Source organism: Ictidomys tridecemlineatus, chromosome 4, assembly GCF_052094955.1.
Source record: "Ictidomys tridecemlineatus isolate mIctTri1 chromosome 4, mIctTri1.hap1, whole genome shotgun sequence".
Classification (NCBI taxonomy): Eukaryota; Metazoa; Chordata; class Mammalia; order Rodentia; family Sciuridae; genus Ictidomys; species Ictidomys tridecemlineatus.
Window position 1 is genome coordinate 152,168,011 of NC_135480.1, and position 19,004 is coordinate 152,187,014.

Here is a 19,004-nt window from a genome sequence, read left to right on the forward strand (position 1 = left end):
GAGGTTATTCAACTGTCTTGAGAAAACAGTCCATAATTCTAAAGACTGGGCAGCACTTATAGCAATGGTTAAATCAGAATCTGGAAGGGGAGGGGGAGAAAGTGGCAGCAAAATGCATTTTAACTAGCATATTTAGCAAACAGAAAAAATAAAAACCTTTGTCACTTTTCTAAAACTTAAAACTTTATAAAAAATAAAATCATACAAATAGTAGTGTTTCTGTGTTCATTTATTAACTAGAACCTCTGAATGAAGACTAGAGAAGTCAGGAAGTAGGCTGTAGATCTCAGGCTTCATGGAGAGTTGGCTGTTGTGTTTGAAATGTTATGAACTAAAAGGGAACAGGAGTGTCTCAGCCTCCTGAGCTGCATGAACAGACTCTTCTCATGTAAAAGGAGAAAGGAGCCCACCCTTCCTGTGAAATCTGCAGATTGAGTGTTGCTGTTGCAGGAGTTTGTATCCCAGCACAGTGAAGCTGAGAAATAACACAAGACATTCTGGCTATGTGCTTCTTCAGTGCCAGGAGGCCCCAGGGAGTTTGGTGCCAGTGCAGGTGCAATGGCTGATTGGAAATTGTTTTTTTTTCCACCTTTGTACTAGTCAAAGTTGCCTAAGGCTTACATTAACAAAGACTAACATTTAAATGGATTGGGTGAAACAGTAAATGGACACAGCATTTCAGCGATGGTGTCCATGCTTTCCAGGTGTGCATGTTCTGAAATCTAATGAAGACCTAGAAAAAGAAAGGTTTTCTCCTTTCTAGCAAAGATTCATTATTTCAAGAATTTAAATTGGTTTTTATGATTCGTTGAATGAATTTCTATTAAACAAGTGGAAATACAGTATAGGTATAATGTTCTCATATTGGTAAGCCTGTATATTTTCACTTCTGGATTTTAATTGATTGCTTATATAATGAAAATAAAGTTACTGAGGACATTTAATCTTTTCTTTATATTTAAGATACAAACTTTTTTTTCTTGGGTGGGGGGTGTACCAAGAGTTGAACTCAGGGGCACTCAACCACTGAGCCACATTCCTATCGTTATTTTGTATTTTATTAGAGACAGGGTCTCACTGAGTTGCTTAGCACCTCTTTAAATTGCTGAGGCTAGCTTTGAACTCTCAATCCTCCTGTCTCTGCCTCTTGAGCCCCTAGGATTACAGGTGTGTGCCACTGCACCCAGCCTAAGGTACAGACTTTTTAAAGTAAAATATGCTTTTATGTCAACTCTATTTTTACAGTGTGGTTTCAGTGGATATTGGATTCTTGGCTAAAAAATTACCCTGATACTCAATTTTTTTAGACTTTCTGTAAATTTCATATATTTGCTTTAAATAGGTGAACATAAAATTTATTTTCATGATGAACACTTTTTAAAAAAGTGTTCATCATGAAAATAAATTAAACATGTTTAAATAAATTAAACATTTATTTTTTAGTTATTGGTTGACACAATACCTTTATTTTATTTTTTAATTATGTGGTGCTGAGGCTCAAATCCAGTGCCTCATGCATGCTAGGCAAGTGCTCTACCTCTGCCACAATCCCAGCCCATGATGGACACTTTTGAAAGTGAAAGTGCCTGCTATTATTAGAAAAACATCTCTATCTAGAAGTCCAATGCGCTATCCATTGCGCCTAAAGTTGGGAGTTCATAACCCACTTGAATCAAACTGTGAAAGATGATGTATTAAGAACTGTGTAATGTTTTGAACGACCAACAATAAAAAAAAAAAAAAAACTGAAAAGAAAAAAAAAAAAAAGAAAAACATCTCTAAACAAAATATTTTAGCAATTACACTAGGAATACAGACATGACCTTAGTTTTAAGCATCAATCAGATATAAAGAGAAGGCAAAAGTAAATGATTCCGAGAGACTTTATTCAATCACAGCCTTGTTCCCAAACAGGTTTATGAAGAGACATAATTCAAAAATACATTTTAACAGAAAAGCTTTAAATTACCTAGCTGAAAACTGCCATAGGATATAACATTTTTTTTCATCCTGAATTATAGATCTTAGTTCAAAGAAAGTATTGAAAAACCAGCTTCTTCCTCAGAGCAAAGCCTGTCCATGGAAGGGACATGACCTTTGTCCTTGAAAGACCCACAGAGCATTCCTAGGCACATACCCACCCTGCTAAGTTGTTTACCTACAAATAACAGGAGAGATGTGCTGCACCAGGTTTCCCTGACTCAGTCAGGCTAGGTGGGGACCCATAGCAACCTCCTAGTAGCCACCAATCAGCATGAGACAGGGAAATACCTGGGATGCCAGATGACCCTCCCAGTAGTTTATGGTGATTGATAACGTGTTGGGAAACCTTGTAGTTCAGCATGAACACCCCTCTTGGTTTAAACCAATCAGTTCAAATGAATACCCCTTTTGTACTGACCACTCACCCTTACCCAAATTGTTCTGGCCAGTGAATGTGCTAATCATGTTTTAGAGTTGTCATTTGATTTTCCCATGGTGTGTGATGATTTGCTAAGAGATGCTATGATGTATGTGGGGGTCCCTGCCTTCTCCAAAGATTCTATAAAACTGCTGCAAACCCTGGGCTCGGGGCCTGTCAGCGTCACCAGTTGCTGTGTGTGCGCACAGAAGACCTAGCTAGCTCGCAATAAACACCTCTTTGCTGTTTATATGGATCTTGGTCCCTGGTGGTCTTTTGGGGGTCCGGTATTCGAGCATAACAGTATGTAGCATGTCATGTGTATTTGAATGCATTTGTTAATTTATGCAAGATAATTTCTCAGACACTCAAAAAGGATAAATTAAAAACAGGCTTCTGAGATAATGAATATAAAAGGATGCAAGAATGCCACTCTTCTGGAAAAAATATTTTAAAATAGAACCAAATCATAATCATTAGACATAATATTGAGTAATAAATCAAAACATGAGAAAAAATTATGTATATTTCAGTTCATAATGTGAGTCTATGATTTGGGGCAAGTAACTTAAATTTTCTGTGCCTCAATTTTCTATCTGTACAATGGATAAAATAATGGTATTTTCATGATAAGGTTGTTGTGAGGATTAAATTGGATTATATACATATATAAAATTTTTATTTGTTTATCAGTATCATTTAAAAGATCAGAATAATTTTTAGTCTTTCTGTATATACAAACATATATATACATATATATGTATATATTCTAAAATAAGGAGGATATATATTACAGAGCTATTGCTTTTTATTGTTTTACTGAAAATAAAATGTTAACCATATTTTCTAATAATTTATCTTTAATTGTAATAACTTTCAGTTCTAAATCTTTTTTCTTGCCTTGTTCAAAATGACAAACAGAATATACATCTTTATGTATATCCTGCTGTCAATAAAACCATTTTGCTCTTTACCTAACATGCAGTCATTCCAGTAATAGCTCTGTAGGGAGTCTTTGGTTATCAAACCTAGAATATTAATTTGCTCATTTCTTCCCTTCATTTGCTCATTCATTCACATAAGAAATAGTTACCCTGCATTTTCTCTGTTTCAGAGGATAGTGATATGGCAGGGAATAGTCCAGACAAATTCATGGCCTTTTTATAGCTTTTTGAGCTTCTAGTAAGACGAGTTGGACACACAAACAGATTTAGAAAAATGGTAGGTGATGCTCTAAAGTTAAAGAATGTAGATTAAGAGCTGAGTGTGACAACAAGACTCAAGGGAGAGGAACTGGTACATGGTCCTGACTTGTGGGAAAGCACTGCGAGTAGAGAAAACTGCTACAAAAGACTGCAGGATTGAGGCTGCTCAGAGATTTCAGGCAGGGCGGGGCAGGGCAGGGCAGGGCAGGGCAGGGCAGGGCAGCCAGAAGAATCTGAACAATGAGAATGGGTAGGGAGTAGGTGATGGGGTCCTAGAGGAGTCTAGATACTGGGCAATTCTGAAGGCCTTTGTGCAGAAGCTGGCTTTCATTAATGAGCTCTTGGAAGGTTTTGAGCAAAGACCATATGAACTTCAATACAGAAGTGCTTAGATTTTTGCTTTTAATATAGGTTTCAAGAGAGATGAAAAAAATCAAATTCCTTTGCTCCTTGAAACACTTGCCCACTCTACTAGTCAATGGTAGATTCTGTCCTCCGGGATCTCCCGGCTCTGGTGGGTTTTCTAGGTCCCAGAGTCTAGGTAGGAAAGATGAAAGGAAACAAAAGAGTGAGAGGAAAAAGAAAGGCTAAAAATCATTCTGAGTCTTTTAAATGATACTGATAAACAAGGAGAAATTTAATCTTTAAAATGACAGAAATGTCATTATTGGAAAAAAAAGTGAAAATATAATATTTGGCTAATAGATGAAACATGAGATCTACTAGGTAAGAAAATTCCTGCCAGAGATTACCTTAAATTAGAAATAACTAATTATGTATGCACATGCCAAAATATGACTACTTCAGCAAATAGGAAATTTACATATACAATGATTTTAATCAAAGGCACATATTTGATTATACAATTATCCATTTCGCATACACAAAATTTGAATTCTGTACATGTGTTTCTGCGTTTGCACATGTACCCAATTATTTTGTTGGTGCAACTTAGAAATCCCTGCTTGATAGATTAGGGCATCAGTTCTTTCCCATTTATAATAATATAAATTTAGTTTTTCTTGACTAGTAAAACAGAACTCCCTGAGTGAATATAGGAAATGGATGCTGCTTCTACTCACAACAGAGAACCCTATTACATTTCCATTCTCTGCTAAGAAAGCGAAGCAAAAACATGCTCCTCCCCCCTCAAATTTGTTGCTTTCTGTCTTCTTATTTGGAATTTATTTCAAAATTTAAAGAAGACTTGGGTTCACAGGGAGAAACCTTGAGTGGTAATCATATTGAGTTCACTCAATTTTCCACATTGTTAGTCCCTAAATGATGGGAGTAGGTTGTTGATCCCTACTTCTCTTAAGCAATAGAAAAAAATTTAGAGCTGGTAAAAAGCACCAAATTTATAGTCCTGAAGACAGATGTTCTCTGTAGAGTTCCTGAGAAAAAAATTGCCTGAAAAGCAGTGAGGCAAAACTCTTTATTTCATTATAGTCTCACTGGACAATCAAGATTCTCCTTGGCCCTCCAGGAGGACATTTTGGGACAGTAAGCTGGGTAAATTGATCACTATAGTGACAGAGCTCTGCATAAGAGGGATGGCTATTTTTTAGTTAAGTCATCCTGATAGCCCCATTGGGACCCAGCCTGATTAAAATCCAAAATTATCCACAGCCTAACAATAAGATACTGTTGTCCATTATTGATAGATCATTGAGTACTGGAAGAACATTTTGTCTTCTTAATCTTTCAGATGAAAGTCTTTTCTTTACTGAGAAGCCTTGAGAAATACATTAAGATAGAATTTGGTACTGTAACTAGACACACAATCACTGCTGCCTGTACCACTGTCTACCTGCAAGCAGATGTGAACTTGTGAGAATTGGACCCTTCATTACGGCAAATGTAGACATCCAGTTTATAAGTGTACACAATTTCGCCAACTTTGCCCTGATTCTAGGTGGATTTCTAATCAGACTATAAATTCTTTCAAAGCCTTTGAACTTTTGAATTTTAAACCTTGCTATATAATCCCAATATTAAATTTTCTACAACAAAATTTATCTTGGGTACTTATATGATCCACGTAAGACCACTTAAAATCTGTCTATGGTGTCCCAATAATCTTTTGTGGTCTGATACCTTTCAATGCTAACTTAATTTCTTCAGAGAGAAAATATACTATAGCAATTAAAATAGAGTACTTAAAATATTGTTTTTCTGAGGTATCTGTGGGAATTAGTTCTAGGACCCACTGTGGAAACCAAAAATCCATGGATGCTTAAGTCTTATGCAAAATGGCATAGCATTTGCATATAACCTGCACACACCCATCTGTATACTTTAATTCATCTCTAGATTACTTATAATACCTAACACAATGCAATTGTTATACAAACAGTAGTTTTACTATATTGTTTGGAAAATGATAAGAATAAGGTACATTAGAGTGATGAGAACAATATATCCATTCATCTTAACTTTTAATGAATAATCATAGCAAGGCAAGGCAATTATGTAAATTAAAGCATGCTAATTGTTTTTCTTCTTTCTCTTATAAGATTGTTAAAAACACAAAAATAATTATTCATATCAGTAAATGTTGGGTGCTTTACTCTTAACCCAAATACTGTAAAACATTCCTGATAACTACTCAAACAGAAACTAATGAGATATCACTTTTCTAATTGGTTGAAAGATTGTTTTAATAAATGAAGCATCTGTGGAAGTAAACATCTACAATGACAAAATCTGTTTAAAAACTAAAATTTTGGTTTTAATTGGAAAAAGGAAAGAAAAAAATAGTCATAAAATGCCTATTAGAGAACCTGCAGAAAACTCTTTCAACAAACTCAACCAAAGTTAACATAGATAAAATAAATCATTTTGAATCTCAGAAAAGAATATCATAAAGGTTGAAGGAAAGCAAATAGAAATAAACCAAAACTTACCACAGTTGTTCAGTTAATGGACAGGCACCATCATCTGAAACAAAAATGTATTTGATATTGGGATCACAAAAAAACTTCCAAAACTTTCAATTTAAACATGTTAACAAACATTATAGAAGAAAAACTGAACAAGGAAAGAAGACACCTATTTTGATATCATTTATTGATTTGAGATGAAAATATTTTCAGGCCAAAATAAATGACAGGTTGTTTTTCAAAATCGTTTTTATAGGCACACCTGTTCATGTATATGTTGCATCATATCTTTTGATATATGTATTTAAAAGGTAGGTACAAATAGTCACCTGTGTAACAATCTTGATCCTGGCATAAACAAATTCTTGAACTATTTATCCTAATACACAACTCTCATAATGCCACATACACTGTATACCTGAGTTCAGAACTCTAGTTTATCTACTCAAAATTCAAAGTATTTAGTGTAGTGTTCATGGTCTTTGATTGGATGCTCTATTCTAACTCTGGAAATTTTTTCTGCTATGATTCTCCAATGCACATTTCTTCTACCTTTCAAGTTTATCTCCCACTATTTTCCCTTGTTCCCTGTATTCAAGTCTTGAACAGCCCCTCCCTCCCTCCTTCTCTTTCTTTCATAATGCTTTAGTTCACTGTTATATTTAGGACCTCAATTATGACACTTAGGCTCCATCTCATGTTCTAGATGTAGGTGTTATACTTTTCTCTGCTCAATGTGCCTGTCCAGACCTGCTGTGTCTCTGGCATCAGAGATGCTGAGACACTGGTCAACCTAGAGGTAACATTACATTTAGCCCACAAAGTAACACATGGTGTACATTTTCTTTTTGTTCACCTACCATCTTTGATATGAAAAATGTAATTCATTGTACCTGTTTCTCTTAATAATGGGAAAGTGATAATAGTAGTATTATTACTGAAACTTTTCAATTTCAAGAAGCAATAGATTAAGGAATTGAAGGCATCATAAATTCCTCCTACGGATTAATTACTTTTAGGTAAATTCTTTAAGATTTTTCTTTTCTAAGCCAGGCATGGTGATGCACACCTGTAATTCCAGTAATTACGGAGATTGGGTAAGGACAATTGAAAGTTCCAGGCAAACCTCAGCAACTAAGACCCTGTCTCAAGATTAAAATAAAGGTCTGGAGCCAAGCATGGTGGCATGTACCTGTAATCCAAGGGGCTCTGGAAGTTGAGGCTGGAAGATTATGTTTTCAAAGCCAGCCTCAGCAATACAGCAAGTCCCTAAGCAACTTAGTGAGACCCTGTCACAAAATAAAATATAAGAAAAAAGGGCTGGGATGTGGCTCAGTGGTTAAGGGCCTTTGGCTTCAATGCCTGGTACCAAAAAAAAAAAAAAAAGGGGGAGGTAAATAATTCATAGTAGCCCTGTGCTGGTACACCATATGTTTTAAATTATGTTTTGAATAATAGTGATAGAAGTGAACTATAAATATGCTTATCCCAGAAGCAAGACTGAAATTAGTTGGATAATTTCAATAGAAGAAAGCATCTATCTTGTTCTAGAAACTGATCTGCTAATATTACTATTGGTAACTTTGTATTCCTATACTAAACCAGACTCAGGCTATATGAAGCACGAAGGTGTTTTGCCCACTATAATGTCCCATCTTTCACTACCCTCCCAGGCCTACAAACCACTTTTGACTCAAAACATTAGGAAATAACGGTAATTACTCATGTCAGGTTTGTTTTGATTGATTCAGATTATTATAAATTGGCTATTTCTTTGTTTCATTAAGGACTTTCCTTCCTTTTTCATGTTCTATATTACACATCAACAGAAAGTATTACTGAACTGAAAAATATAATCTTAAGTAGCAGATGTAAAGATTTTAATAAAGTAATTTAAAATAAAATGATGCTCTGCTAATTTGGTAAAAAGGAGAACTTTACAAGGTTATTTTTATCTAATGATAGAATGTATATTTCAACTAAAGACAGACTGTAATATTTCAACATTCAGCTTCTTGGATATAGTGCTTTCCATTCCAATTCCTCCAGTTCTTATCAGAGAAACATGAGTCTAATATATAATAAAGACAAACAAAAAAATTTTAAGTAATTTAGAGAAACTTCTAGAGTAGAATAATACAGAATTTTAAAATGTGTTGTAGTCTGAGTCTAGCACCAGGTTACTAATGACATTTTCCCTACAAGTGTCAATGTTTCCAAAGTATTCTAATGATAGTCATCACCCACTATTATAGAAGGATCTTTAGAAATATTAATAAAAATTGATAATTAATTTGTGTTATTAATATCATCTATATTACTCTGACTTTTGTGAAAAAATTAAATAAAAATTAGAAAAAACAATGCACCTCACTTTATTTATTGACCTATTGAAGCTGGCACTAGTAGGTGAGGAAAAATAAAAATGTCAGTGGTAAGCCCTCCTGAATTTAATGTTGCTTTGTACTTTTGTGACAGAGGTATTGCAAATACAGTTGGTTAAAGCACTTCTGGGATCTATGGTTTCCTGAGAACAAACACCTAATAAATGAATATTTCCTCCCTTCCTGTTTTACTCAAAAGGTAAATAAAACATAACCAGGAAAATCTCACTAGAGAGCAATGTGAACCATTTGATTATTTACATATCAGTGTGATCCTTAGAATGGAATAAAAAAATACAGAAACCCTCCCAGATAAAACCAAGTGTTCACTAAGAAATAACAAATTGATCCACAAGAAACAAGATACTTCAAAAACTTTGGTACAAACTTATAGTAAGATAAGAAGAATTAGTTCCAGTGTTCTAATGCACAGTAGTGTGATTATGGTTAACAATATTGTATTGAATATTTAAAAATAACTAGAAGAGAGGATTTTGAATATTCTCATCACAAAGAAATAATGTGGAGGGGTGATGGTTAGGCTAAATACCTCAATTTATTATACAGTGTATAAAGGTATTACAACATCACACCAAACATCATGAACATGCAGGGTTATTATGTGTTATAAAAACAATGAAAACTAACAAAAATCTTTGGAACTTTTGTTTCAACTCCAGAAATGCTAACAGAAGTTTGGAAATGAGGTCATCCCAAAGTAAATAATTTATGCATTGTGTTTATATAAAATATCTCTTAACAGAAGTTTCTTAAGGACTTTTCAGATGAAAATTTATTCAAATAACATTTACCATTAGTCATTCACTTCTTCATGTTTGATCATTTAATTCTTATAAAAGTTTTCTATTTTCTTTTTTTAAGTTTTCTATTTTCTATAAAATAACCTGGTGTTTGAATACAGGAACAGAATACTAAATTGGATATCCTCCTAATATTGTGATCATATGATATACTAGAAAATAAAGTAATAATAACTTAAATACATATTATTGCCATTTCTCTCTATATGCACTAAGCAGGTGGTAGGAATAAGCCAGATATTTTTGTATTGACTTGCAGAAACAATTATAGATATAATTATAAAAATCAATGCAAATAGGTAGTCACTCTGAGGATAGAAAATTATTTTTTCAATGAAATTCTTTTGAGATCCAATAATATTGCTGAAATACATACATGCTTATACAATATATGTCATCTCTCTATCACCTATCTCACACACACACACACACACACACACACACACACAGAAACACATACACAGACACACATTAAGATCCATATATAAGTTGTAGTTAGAGGAATTCAGCTGTTTTCAAATTCAATTTATCTTTCCTTTGGCATTTCTTTTTCCTCATAGTAAAACTACAGTCCTTTCCTCATTTCAGTCATGAGTGAGTGGTGGGCTTAGACTGCAGTGGGAGAAGGTGGGTAAGTGTTCTGAGCATGAAAGGGGATTGGTGATGACCCTCAATGCATATATCCCAGGAACATCTCAGGATCCAAAAGCATAGAACAGTCTTTGTGAAATTGGAAGGCCGGGTACAAACAGTAGGTCTTATTTCTTGTTTGTTCTGAATACAGATAGTTGTTACTTCAATCATAATTACTTGTGAATTCTTTACCTTCATAACAGGGCTAAACTAAAAATGCAAAGTAGAGAGGGTCATTTTTGTCAAAATGATGTATCAGATATTGTAAACAGGCAAACCACCTCCTTGAAAAAAGAAAATTTGAAATATTAGATTAAGAAAGCAAAGCAAATAAAAATACAGTACAGAAAACTCAAAGACTCAAAAAAAGAAGAAAAAATGTTGGAATGAGTGATATACAGGCTGTGACATTTTAGCTCCTTAGGACATTTGTTAATCTTAAAGAAGAAATTTGGGATTTCAAAGAGAAGAAATAAAAAGTCTCTCCTGAAAAATCTCTCACAAAGGTTTCAGAAGGACTGTTCACAAGGACAGAGAAATGAAAAAGTGGGACTCAACAAAAAGTAGACTTCTGTGTTAGGACTCACACATTAAATCACCATCTTTCTCAGAAAGAGTACACCCTCCACAAAGGATACTTTCAGATTACAAATATAAAGTTAGACAGGAGTTCAAGTTCATAATTATAATGCACATGAGGAAATTATTGAAAGTCAGTAGAAGGATCAAAGAGTAGAATCTAAAATACTGAAACATTCTAATAATGCAATTGCTAAACACAATTAAACAAGTATGTTTAAAAATAGTGTGCATGGTGATACACCTATAGCCCCAGCTACTATGGAGGCTGAGGCAGAAGGATCACTTGGACTCAGGAGTTCAAGGTCAATCTGAGCAAACTAGTGAGATTGTTGCAACAATAAAATAAAAAAAATAAAAGGTATTAGAGAGCATCTATGAAAGAAAAAAAGACACTATGAAAAGACAAGACCACTTTCAATGAGTACTGATTATTTTTGATATAAAAACATAACAGCTGAAATTAATTGTGTGTGTGTGTGTGTGTGTGTGTGTGTATTTAAAAAACAAACAGTTAAAGAAACAATTTCTGGGAAGATAGAGCTGAAGAAATTATTCATAAGGCTGCCCAGAGAAGCAAAGTAAAGAAGGGTGATGAGAGAAGATATGGGACATAAAAAAACAGGATGGGATGATCTAGCTTTTGTGCAGTAGGATCCAGAAAAAGAATGGGAAAAAGCAATCTTGAGAGAGTAACGTGGGGATCCAAGTGAGTGGGCCAGGGGAAGGCAGCATTCTGTGTTGCTCTGTGACCCAGGTCTCAACTAGTGGGAATGCTGCTTTGCTGAGAGTGATAGAGGACCCCTCCACAGCTGATCCTGCCAAGATTCACAGACACCGTGCTGCACAGGGCCCCAGGCCTCAGTATTAAAAACGGATGCTGAACTTCTGACTACCTGTCCATGCAGGTCTCACGGGTGCCTTAGAGGGACCACTGGCATCAGCACTGGCACAGAGTTCCCAGACGCCACTCCCAGGAAGGACACTCAGCTGCTACCTATGTGCAGGAACTCTGGCTGCCACTCCTATGTGGATCCCCATCTAATAATGTGAGGCTCCCAGGATCACCTCCATCTTGGGACTCAGCAGCTATTGCCATAGTCTCCTACCCGCCATAACCTGCCTGCACCTGGGGACATCACAGGCTCTGAAGAAAGCTGACAGCTGTATCACTCACTGCAGGCTACAGAGCTCATCTCTGAATGCATTGCACAATGTTATCACAGGCCTCCCCCACATGACCTGACTCCGCAATGCTGAAAGCAGCGGCTTCCATCTTGGGTCACCTCCATCACCATCTTTAGTTGGGGTAACTACCACTTTGGAACACCAGATAGGCAGGTACCCATAGTTTTCTAATCCCCCCTAGTCCCCAGCAGCTGCTAACTCTGCAGAGTGACTGCCCAATTCAAAACAGCTCTCCATGACAGGTGTGCAGCCACCCAAATGCAACACACAAGACCCCCAGTGAGAAAGGTTCCTGATTAGGAAGTAGAAAGGGAGAGGGTGAGGGAGATACACTTTAAAGACTAATTTAGAGGGCAGGAACTGTGAGGCCTACAGGCAGGATGAGGAGATAAGGCTTGTCACTCATGTTACAGGAGCAGACCCCAAGGGAGATCCTTGAGGTTCAGTCTCCCAACAGGCCAGTGGGTGCCAAACAAAACTTCCAGGTGCCCTACACCCAAGACCAATCCTCACAACCTTGTAACCCCACCATTCTGAGGGCAGAGATACCAACTAAGAACAAACAAGCCCATCTATTGGTTAAGAAGGGAAGAAGAAAAGACTAATCTCCAAGCAAAATAATGCTTTCTTCTTTCTTCAAGACTGTTTTCCTCTTTCTTCTTCCTCTTTATTCTCCCACCCTCTCATCCCCAACATATGTGAAACCAAGTACTTTGCATGAATTAGGATATTGAGGACTGAGACGACTGAATAGTATACAGTTGTGTTGTATATTCTTTCTTTTTTCTTCTTTTTGTATTTTTTTCTCTCCAATTTTTAATATTTTAACATTTTTCATTTTTATTAATATATATATATATGTGTGTGTGTGTGTGTGTGTGTGTGCTTATCTTATATACTTTTCTGTCTTCCCTCTTACTTGTCAACCCAAAATTACTATCCCTCTATTCTACTGCTACTAACCTTATTATTTAGATTTTTCTTTCACACTTCCTAAGATATAATAACTCTATATCCTCACTTCCTACCTCCTCAGTATATCATTTTACATCTCACCCCCAGCTCTTTGTCCACCATCAGAAACTGTAAACCCTTTTAAAAATCTACTGATTATATTGTAGAAAATACTGAATTCACCATTTCTGCACATGGTGACCAATCTATAAACATCTTAATAGCAAAAATTTGTTTTTAGGTTGTGTTTTATTTATATTGGGATCTGTTAACATTGTCCTTCCCCTCAAAGGTGAGGTATTGGAACCCTACAGGGGCACAATATGCCTAACGGACAATAATGCCTCAGATCCACAGAGATAGAAAGGAAGACACAGGAGCAACATGAAAAGACAAGGGCAAAAAGTACCCCAAACAAATCAAGATATCAAATTATTAGAATCTATGGCCAGCACAGCAAATGAAATGACAGAGAAGTAGTCCAGTATGTACATAATTAAAATAGTCTATGAATAAAAAGATGATATAAGAGAGCAAATACAGGTAGCAAAAAATCATTTGGACAAATAGTTACATAAGCAAATACAGGAAGCAAAAGATTAATCCAGTAAGGAGATTGAGGTTCTAAAGAAAAACAAACAGAAATCCTTGAAATGAAAGAAACAATAAACTGAATTACAAGCTCAATTGAAAGCATCACCAACAGATTAAACCACTTGGAAGACAAGACCTAAGATAATGAAGACAAAATATATAATCTTGAAATGAATATAGACCACACAGTGAAAATGGTAAGAAACCATGAGCAGAACATTCAAGAAATATGGGATAGCATAAAAAGACCAAATTTAAGAGTCACTGGGATGAAGGAAGGCATAGAGTTCCAAACCAAAGGAATGAATAATCTATTAATGAAATAATATCAGAAAAATTTCCAAACATGAAGAACTAATTGGAAAAGCAAATTCAAGAGGCTTACAGGATACCAAATGTATAATATCACTACAGATCCACACCAAACCACATTATAATGAGAATGCCAAACATAAAGAATAAGGAGAGAATATTAAAAGCCACAAGAGAAAAGAATCAGATTATATATGGGGGAAACAAATTAGGTTATGTGCAGATTTTTCAACCCAGACTCTGAAAGCTAGAAGATTCTGGAAGAACATATATCAAGCTCTGAAAGAAAATGGATGTGAACCAAGAATTTTATATCCAGGAAAATTAAGATTTAGATCTGATGATGAAACAGAAACCTTTTATGATAAACAAAAGTTAAAAGCATTTACAGCTAGAAAACCTACACTACAGAACATCCTTGGCAAAATATTCTATGAAGAGGAAATGAAAAACAACAATAAAAATCAGCAGAGAGAGGTATTACACTAAAGGAAAAGCTAATCAATGGAAAAGCCAATTCAAGTTAAATAATAAAAATAATCAAAATGTCTCAGAATAAAAATTGTGTCTCAATAATAACCCTGAATGTTAATAGCCTAAACTCACCAATCAAAAGACATAGGCTGGCTGATTGAATCAAAAAATAAGACCCAACAATATGCTGCCTCCAGGGGACTAATCTGATAGGAAAAGACATATACAGACTGAAGGTGAAAGGTTGGGAAAAATCATACCACTCACAAGGACTGCAGATGCAAAAAGGGGTTTCCATCCTCATATCAAATAGACTTCAAGCTAAAGTTAGTCAAAAGGGATAAGGCAGGACACTACATAATGCTCAAGGGAACCATATACCAACAAGATATAATAATTATAAATATATATGCGCCAAATAATGAAGCATCTATGTTATCAAACAAACTCTTCTAAAGTTCAAGAGTCAAATAGACCACAACACAATAATTCTGAGTAACTTTAACACACCTCTTTTACCACTGGATAGATCTTCCAAACTAAAGCTAAACAAAAAAAAGTATGGAACTCAATAATACAATCAATAACTTAGACTTAACTGACATATATAGAATATTTCATCCTTCAACAAGTGAATACACTTTTTTCTCAGCAGTACATGAATCTTTCTCTAAAATAGACTGTATATTATGCAACAAAGCAATTCTTAACAAATACAAAAAAGTAGAGATACTATCCTACATTCTATCAGATCACAAGGAAATGAAATTAGAAATCAATGGTAAAATAAAAATTACTCCAACATCTGGAGATGAAATAATATGCTACTGAAATAACAATGGGTTGCAAAAGACATGTAGGATGAGATTAAAAAATTCTTAGAGATAAATGAGAGCACTCTACAACATATCAAAATCCCTGGGACATTATAAAGGCAGTCCTAAAAGGAAAGTACATCGGATGGAGTTCATTACTTAAAAGAAGAAAAAGTCAACAAATAAATGACCTAACATTACATCTCAGAGCCTTAGAAAAAGAACAAACCAACACCTAAAGCAGTAGAAGACAGGAAATAATTAAAATCAGAGCTGAAATCAATTAAATTAAAACAAAAAAGCAATTGAAAAAATTGACAGAACAAAAAGTTGGTCCTTTGAAAAAATAAATAAAATTGATAAACCCTTAGCCATGCTAACAAAGAGAAGAGATAAAACTCAAATCATTAGTATATGTGATGAAAAAAGAAATATCACAACAGACCCTACAGAAATACAAAAGATAATTAGAATTTTTTTGAAAAGTTGTACTCTAATAAAATAGAGAGTATCATAGGCATCAACAAATTTCTAGAGGCATATGAGTTGCCCAAACTGAATGATATACACAATTAAAAAGATGAATTTCAAGCAAGAAAATAGAAGACTCCATCAGAAGCTTACCAAGGAAGAAAAGCCCAGGATCAGATGGATACACAGCTGAGTTCTATAGGACCTATAAAGAAGAACTAACATCTATACAAATTATTTCATGAAATAGAAAATAATGAAACACTTCCAAACTTATTCTATGAGGCCAATATTACCCTGATTACAAGACCAAGCAAAGACACATCAAAGAAAGAAGACGTCAGGCCAATATCTCTAATGAACATAGATGCAAAAATTCTCAATAAAATGATGATGAATTGAATACAAAAACATATCAAAAAGATCATGTACCATTATTAAGTGGGATTCATCCCAGGGATGCAAGGTTGGTTCAACAAACAGAAATCAATAAATATAATTCATCACATCAATAGACTTAAAGATAAGAATAATATGATCATCTCAATAGATGCAGAAAAAGCATTTGACAAAATACAGCACACTTTATGTTCAAAGCTCTAGAAAAACTAGGGATAACAGGAACATATTTAAACATCATAAAGGTGATTTATGCTAAGCCTCAAGCAAACATCATTCTAAACGGAGAAAAATTGAAGGCATTCCCTCTAAAAACCAGAACAAGACAGGGATGCCCTCTTTCATCACTTCTATTTAACATAGTTCTTGAAATACTGGGCAGAACAATCAGACAGAGGAAAGAAATTAAAGGGATATACATAGGAAAAGAAAAACTCAAATTGGCACTATTTGCTGATGGTATTATTCTATACCTAGAAGACCCCAAAAATTTCACAAAAAACCTTTTAGAACTACTTAATGAATTCAGCAAATTAGCAGGGTATAAAATCAACACCCATAATCAAAGGAATTTCTGTATATCAGTGACAAATCCTCTGAAATGGAAATGAGGAAAACTACCCCATTTACAATAGCCTCAAAAAAATATATATATATATATATGTGTGTGTGTGTGTGTGTGTTTTGTTATATATATACAAATATATATATATATATATATAAGTATATATATATGTATATATATATACATGTATACACACACACACACACACACACACACACACACACACATACATACTTGGGAATCAACTTAACAAAAGAAGTGAAAGACCTCTACAATGAAAACTATGGAATGCTAAAGAAAGAAATTAAAGAAGACCTTAGAAGATGGAAAGGTCTCCCTTGTTCTTGGATAGGCAGAATTAATATTTTTCAAATTACCAAACTACTAAAACTCTATACAGATTTAATGCAATTTCAATCAAAATCCAAATGACATTCCTCATAGATATAGAAAAAGCAGTCATGAAATTCATCTGGAAAACTAAGAGACCCAGAATAGCTAAAGCAGTCCTTAGCCAGAAGAGTGAATAAAGTGGCATCACTATACTAGACCTCAAACAATACTACATAACAGAAGTAACAAAAACAGCATGATTTTGGCACCAAAATAGACTAGTAGATCAATGGTATACAATACAGGACACAGAGATTAACCCACATAATGAGAGTTATCTTGTATTAGACAAAGGTTCCAGAAACATACATTGGAGAAAAGATAGCCTCTTCAACAAATGATGCTTGGAAAACTTGAAATCCATATACAGCAAAATGAAACTAAACCTCTGTCTCTCACCATGCACAAAACTCAACTCAAAGTGGATCAAAGACCTAGGAATTAAACCAGAGAGACTGCACGCATATTAGATGAAAAAGTAAGCCCAAATCTTAATCATTTCAGATTAGGCCCTAACTTCCTTAATAAGACTCCTATAGCACAAGGATTAAAATCAAGAGTCAATAAATGGGATGGAGTCAAACTAAAAACTTCTTCTCAGCAAAAGAAACAATCAGTGAGGTGAATAGAGAGCCTACATATTGGGAACAAATTTTTACTCCTCACACATCAGATAGAACACTAATCTCAAAGGTATATAAAGAACTCAAAAAGCTAAGCACCAAAAAAACCCCAAATAACCCAATCAATAAATGGGCCAAGGACCTGAAAAGACACTTATAAGAAGAGGCTACACAATCAATCAACAAATATATGAAAAATATGTTCATCATCTCTAGCAATTAGAGAAAACTAATCTAAGATATCATCTCACTCCAGTCAGAATGGGAGCTATTATGAAGACAAACAAGAATTAGTGTTGGCAAGGATGTGGAGAAAAAAGGTACACTCATAGATTGCTAGTGGAGCTGCAAATTGGTGCAGCCATTTTGGAAAGCAGTATGGAGATTACTTAGAAAGCTGGGAAAGGAACCACCATTTGACCCGGCTATCCCTCTCCTTGGTCTATACCCAAAGAACTTAAAATCAGCACACTACAGTGATTCAGACACATCAATGTTTACAGCAGCACAATTCACAATAGCTAAACTGTGGTACCAACCTAGATGCCCTTCAGTAGATGAATGGATTAAAAACAATGTGGCATATATTCACAACGGAATATTACTCAAGAATAAAAGAGAATAAAATCATGGCATTTGTAGGTAAATGGAGACCATTGGAGATGTTAATGCTAAGTAAAGTCAGCCAATCCCCCAAAAAACAAATGGTGAATGTTTTCTCTGATATAAGGAGAGTGAATCATAGTGAGGTAGGGAGGGGGAGCATGGGAGGAATAGATGAACTCTACATAGGGCAGAGGGGTAGGAGGGAAAGGGAGAGGGCAGTGGATTAGCAAGGATGGTGGAATGTGATGGACATCATTATCCAAAGTACATGTATGAAGACATGAATTGGTGTCACCCTACTTTATATACAACCAGAGATATGAAAATTTGTGCTGTATATGTGTAGTAAGGATTGCAATGCATTCCACTGTCATCTTTTTTAAATCAATAAAAAATAAATTTAATAAAAAGAACTCAAAAAAGCTTAACAACAAAAACAAATAGTCCAATCAGTAAATTGGCCAATGAACTGAACAGACACCTCTCAGAAGATGATATACAATCAATCAAAAAATATATGAAGAAATGTTCAATATTTCCAGCAACTAGAGAAGTGCAAATGAAAACTACTCTAAGATTTCATCTCACTTCAGTCAGAATGGCAGATATTAAGAACACAAAGAACAATAAGTGTTTGAGAACATGTAGGGAAAAAATTCACACTCATACATTGCTGGTGGGACTACAAATTGGTGCAGCCAATAT

General features: G+C 34.8%; 2 protein-coding genes across 51 annotated transcripts in view; one reads left to right on the top strand and one right to left on the bottom strand.

Annotated features, from left to right (window-relative positions):
* The window catches only part of Ptprd (protein tyrosine phosphatase receptor type D), a 2,128,582-nt gene that overhangs the window by 974,900 nt on the left and 1,134,678 nt on the right, over positions 1–19,004 (bottom strand). For all 49 annotated transcript variants that reach the window (XM_040285790.2, XM_040285762.2, XM_040285761.2 and 46 more), the window contains one exon: positions 6,513–6,546. The gene's annotated coding sequence lies outside the window, so the exon portion shown is untranslated. The remainder of the gene's footprint in view (positions 1–6,512; positions 6,547–19,004) is intronic.
* LOC144377281 (uncharacterized) overlaps positions 1–19,004 on the top strand; it is a 503,618-nt gene that overhangs the window by 480,093 nt on the left and 4,521 nt on the right. The window lies entirely within an intron of this gene.